The sequence below is a fragment of the Salvelinus alpinus genome, chromosome 4, assembly GCF_045679555.1.
Source record: "Salvelinus alpinus chromosome 4, SLU_Salpinus.1, whole genome shotgun sequence".
Lineage (NCBI taxonomy): Eukaryota > Metazoa > Chordata > Actinopteri > Salmoniformes > Salmonidae > Salvelinus > Salvelinus alpinus.
Window position 1 is genome coordinate 87,500,237 of NC_092089.1, and position 6,000 is coordinate 87,506,236.

Below are 6,000 nucleotides of genomic sequence, written 5' to 3' on the forward strand. Positions count from 1 at the left end.
ACATTATACACCTCCTCCTTAAATATTATACACCTCCTCCTTATATATTATACACCTCCTCCTTAAATATTATACACCCCCTCCTTATACATTATACACCTCCTCCTTATACATTATAAACCTCCTCCTTAAATATTATACACCTCCTTATACATTATACACCTCCTCCTTAAATATTATACACCACCTCCTTATACATTATACACCTCCTTATATATTATACACCTCCTCCTTATACATTATACACCTCCTTATATATTATACAGCACACCGTCCGACGAAGAGTGTTCAATGAATGTGCTTTTTATTACATCTCAGCAACCACCACCCTGGTGTTGAACAACAAATGTTTGTGTTGATAATGTAATATAGATATATAAACATTATCACCACATTATCATCTACATACATACATACAGCATATCATCTGGAGGGGTTTGGAGATGGTGGAGGGGGGTTGTAGAGTGAGAGAAAAACACATATTTTGTTTATTATCTACTTCACTTGCTTGGAAATGTAAGCATATGTTTCCCATGCCAATAAAGCCCCTTACATTTTAATTTAAATTGAATTGAAAGAGTGACACCGCTGGAAAGAGGGGAGGACAGAGGTAGATTAAAGAAAAGGTCCCTTGGCTTGAATAGACCGATGTCTAGAAGTGAGGTGATCTTAGTTAAACACTGAGAGAAAGCTCTTGGAATCATTCCACCTGTTGGGGTCAAGGTCAAGAGCTATATACAACCATACAACACCTGAAGAGGTCAAGCCAAGCTGTGAAGATCAGCTTGAAAAGATGGATGGAGAGATTATTGAACCAGAGTATTAGCGAAAGCTGGAGTAATTTAAACTGCTCACGCGAAAGTCAGCAGTAGCACACAGCCGAAGCAATGCCAATCTGAAGAGATCAGCTTCACCAAATAAACGACGGGCTAAGAAAGATATCTCTCTAGCCTGTTGACTTCCCTCCTAACTGGATCTGAAGGGGGATCAGACCAAGGCTAAAGCCTTGTGTTCCTAACACCTAGTGTGGTACAACACAACAAAACACAATACAACACAATACAATGTATTTCTGTGTGATAAGGTAAAGCCTATGCCTTTGCTTGTGTAGAAGTGCTGTATCTCCAACTGATTATGACACTGTTCCCCCTCCTCAAACAGCAGCAGCTAACAACAACAGAGAACAGAGCTTTGATTCGCTGTGGGAGAAGTGTGATCTGTACCACTGAGCAGCGCTGTATTAGTCAACGGGATGAGGGTGAGTTACCACGAACCTAAACGTGGCAGTGTGGGTTTTAACCCTGCTGTTTGCATCCAGGAGAAGGGGACAGAGGGAGGAATAGAAAAAGAAAGGAGGAGGAGGAAGAGAGGAGGAGAGAAGGAGGAGGAAGAGAACATAGACAGGAAGGGAGGAGGAGGAAGACAGGAAGAGGAAGAGAGGAGGACAAAGAGAGGAGGAGAGGAGGAGGAAGAGAGGAGGATGAAAAAAGAGGAGGAAGAGAGGAGGAGGAGGAGGAGAGGAGGAGAGGAGGAGGACGAAGAGAGGAGTAGGAGGAGGAGGAAGAGAGGAGGAGATTAAGAGAGACCTAACACAACACCATAGAATGGCAACAACACGTGACAACACAGCATGGCATTAACACATGACAACACAGCAAAACACAAATATCCACTTTGTTAGATCAGATTTGTTGAATGTGTGTCAGCGCCCTTCTATCCCCCACAGTCTGCATTCCATTGACCTCTTCAACACATCTTTCCCCATGACCTCCCGGATCTCTTTCCACGAGTTCAAACTCATTTAGCGTCTTTGAAATCCCTACACAATGTATCATGAAGTACTTGTTTTGTGAACTTGTTCTGTTAGCCTTTCATCAAAGTTTTCCATGTTTGTTGTCAAGGAATTTGTAAAGGAAGTGAATTTGTGTTTATACAGGATGTACCTCCTCTCTTCCTCCTTCTCCTCTCTTTGTCCTCCTCCTCTCCTCCTCCTCCTCCTCTCCTCCTCCTCTCTTCATCCTCCTCCTCCTCTCTTCATCCTCCTCCTCCTCTCTTCCTGCTGGCCTGCTGAATGTAAATCCTTCAATATATTCCTCCTTTCCTCTCGTCTCCTCTTGTCTTCCTGCGGTGTTGACACAGAGGCTTTGTTCATCATAATAGGATATCATCTTGTCTTTGAAGACACTCCTTGTGTGTGTGTGTGTGTGTGTGTGTGTGCTTGCGTGTGTGTGTGTTTGTGTGATGCTCCTCATGCAATCGTCGTCAGTATGCTGAAATAATGAGAGGGAGAGAGAAGAGGGAGAGAGAAGTGAGGGAGAGAGAGCTTGGTATGTTGCTAGCTAATAGCGACTATATTTCATAGTTTTTACGCAATTATGTTAACATCAATAGGGGATTTGAATGTAAAAATAAACATGCAACACATGCTCTGTATCTCCTAAAGGGTTTCCTAAATGCAGCCTTCATCACAGCCTGATCCAGGCTGTATCACATGATGGTCCACAGGGCGGTGCACAACTGGCCCAACGTCATCCGGGTTTGGCCGGTGTAGGCCGTCATTGTAAATAATAATTTGTTCTTAACTGACTTGCCTAGTTAAATAAAGGTTAAATAAAAAATATAGAAAAAATGTAACTGACTGAAGATGGAAGATGGAGGCCTTGCCTTCTGACTCTGTTTCTGTGGCTGCTCTTATGTTGCGTTTCTGCCTTTGCGGCTGTGCAATGGTATGACAGTTGCAGCTGATCTTTTGTCTTCCAATTCCCCAGTTGATTTTTAAGTCCAGCCGCAGACCGTGCCCTTAGCGTTATGGGCTTTTAGATTGAAGGCAAAAACATAAATCTCTTGTCGGTGTCACGCCGTGTGTCTTCCCCCTCCATGCCGCGGGACCCCATTGCCCTTCCCCCTGCGTCCGCTGGGCTTCTCATATCTGGTAACCAGACCTCCGCCGCCCCAGTTATTAAAGAGCGCTGGGCCGATTTTCCTTCCACCCATCCCTCTCTTCTCTCCGTTCTTCCTTCCTTCCCTCCTTCCCTCTCTACTCTCCATGCCTCTCTTTCTCTGTTTGCTCACATGGAATTGTTGGGTATTTTTATTTCATTGTTTTCCCTCTGCTACTGCCAGCATCTCAGGATGTATTACATTCTGTTCTATTCTATTCTATTATTTGATGTTCTATTCTGTTCTATTCTTTTCTATTCTATTATATTCTATTACATTCTGTTCTAATCTATTCTATTATGTTCTATTCTGTTCAATTCTATTATATTCTATTATATTACATTATGTTATATTCTGTTGTATTCTATTATATTATGGTATATTCTGTTCTATTCTATTATATTATATTCCATTCCATTATGTTTTATTCTGTTGTATTCTATTATGTTCTATTCTGTTCTATTCTGTTCTATTCTATTACATTATGTTCTATTCTGTTCTATTCTTTTCTATTATGGTCTATTCTGTTCTATTCTATTCTGATGTATTCTATTCTCTGTTCTATTATGATGTATTCTATTCTGTTCTGTTCTGATATATGCTGGTCTGTTCTATTCTATTCTATACCCCCTGTCTCTCATCTCTCACCCCTCTCTCACCCCTCTCTCTCTCTCTCTCTCTCTCTCTCTCTCTCTCTCTCTCTCTCTCTCTCTCTCTCTCTCTCTCTCTCTCTCTCTCTCTCTCTCTCTTTCTCTCTCTCTCTCTCTCTCTCCCACCATCTCTCTCTTTCTCCCTCCATCTCTCTCTCTCCCTCCAGTTCTCTCTCTCTCTCTCTTTCCCTCCATCTCTCTCTTTCTCCCTCCATCTCTCTCTCTCTATCCCTCCATCTCTCTCTCTTTCTCACTCCATCTCTCTCTCCTCCTCCATACCCCCCTTCCCTCTCTCTCTGCCACAGCTCTCAGTTTACAGCGCAATTACTGTGAGTGTGCTTTTTATTAATTTCAGAGTTTACGGAGCATGGCACACTATAAATAGAAGGGGATGAGAAGCAAGATGGTTCACCAGCCAGGTCACACCATATCCGCTTCAGTATTCAACGTTTATCCCCAGGACGTTGGGAGATGTCTTCAATACCGTCCACTAGGGGCAACTATTACCATCTAGTAGGCTGGCGGCTTGCTGGAGTGTTGTTGACGAGGATAGAGGAAGGCCTTGAACCGTGCTCTCTGTCTCCGAGGATCACCGTTTTAGGCCCAGTGGGTTGAATCACACACAAACTCCGCTTGCTCCGGCTCTGAGGATTGCCGGATCAATCCCTGTGCTAGGCACTAGTTTATATTTTTTCTTTTTTAACCCTAACCTACCTTAGTCTGGGTGATTTGAGAGGTTTCTATCCAAAAGCAGCTATGATCATGTCAAGATCAAGATAGTTTGATGTCTGAAGAAAAGTGACACACACAGTATAAATCATCATAAGTGAAGAAACCCCTCTATGATAAAAATCAAAGGTCCACTTCTCTCTTGTTCTCCAAGATCTTTAAGCCCAGAGACTTATCAAATAACATTCTCCAACACTTTCCGACACTTCTCTCTACAAGTTGTACAGTCTGGAGTCCAATTACCTGCGCTCCCTCTGCAGCAAAGGCATTAAGGAATAGAGTGTCATCTCTGTGAGCAGAACAGTGTTGCTCTCACATTCTCAGTTTTGATTAAATGTTTTCCTTCCTTCCTGTGTGTGTGTGTGTGTTTGTACGTGCATGCAATTGTGCATGTTTGTGTGGATGTGGTATGTGTGTGTGTGTTGTTTGTGTATATTTTCTATGGTAATCATTTACAGCTGTCAAAACAACAGATACCCAAGTTTTGAAAACAATTCAATAACCTAATGAATACAGACAAAATCCTCCGCCAAGGTTTTGTCTCAGACACCTTCTGGTATACACTTGTCTCACAAAGACATGTATTATCTCCTTTCTCTTTCAACTGTCAAATAATGTCTGCCGGATGCTTTCCCTCTTTGCTAAATGTTCAACTCCTTGCAAAATGACATATTTATTGCCCTTTGAAAAACAGTCAGATTTGATTATTTGCGAATCGATCGAGTTCCGAATAAAAAAATGTAATTCACAAAGAATTCAGCACTCTCTCTCCTTTTTCTTACAGCCTCTTTCCTTCTCATTTAACTTCCGTGAGGCTTTTTCTTTCTTTCTCTCCCTTTCCCTCTCTTTCACTCTCGCTGAAGGACTCTTGGAAGATTAGTCCAAATGGGGACTAGAAGAGATCCAAATCAAATCAAATCTCCCTCTCTTTTTCTCCCTCACCTTGCGTGATGCTGTCTCTCTCAACAACACTTTAGCTGACACACGCAGGTCTTCACAGAGACACGTGGACGAGACCAGGAACATGACCGTCTCCAGTAAAACCTTCAGATCACACCGAACAGCATCTCCTTTTTTATAAAGTCGATGAAAACGTATCAAATATTGTTGTCGTTTTTTCTTTCTTTGTAAATAGAATGACACTTTTGTTTAGTTGAATGTCCTTAATGTCATCTAGAGTATGTAGCTGCATTCTGACTGGATACACATCAGCATAATTCTAACCCGTTTAGGCCTAAATCAAACATCCATATATGTCAATTACTATTGTACTCCAGTAAAGGTTCAAGGTCTTATGCATAAGCCATAGACCAGCACAGCCCTGGGTTGTGTATAGACAGGATATGAATCAAATATAGGTGCAGTATAGGTATCATGTTGTGCAGTGTAAATCACCAGTATGACCACTGTGCTGTGTTGACTGTGTGTTTGTTGGTGGACACCGCAGGCTCCAAATCCCAATTTAATGGCCTGCAGTATAAGGCTGTATATCTGGGGTGGTAAAATCCTGCCGGAGGTGTGTGTGTGTGTGTGTGTGTGTGTGTGTGTGTGTGTGTGTGTGTGTGTGTGTGTGTGTGTGTGTGTGTGTGTGTGTGTGTGTGTGTGTGTGTGTGTGTGTGTGTGTGTGTGTGTGTGTGTGTGTGTGTGTGTGTGTGTGTGTGTGTGTGTGTGTGTGTGTGTG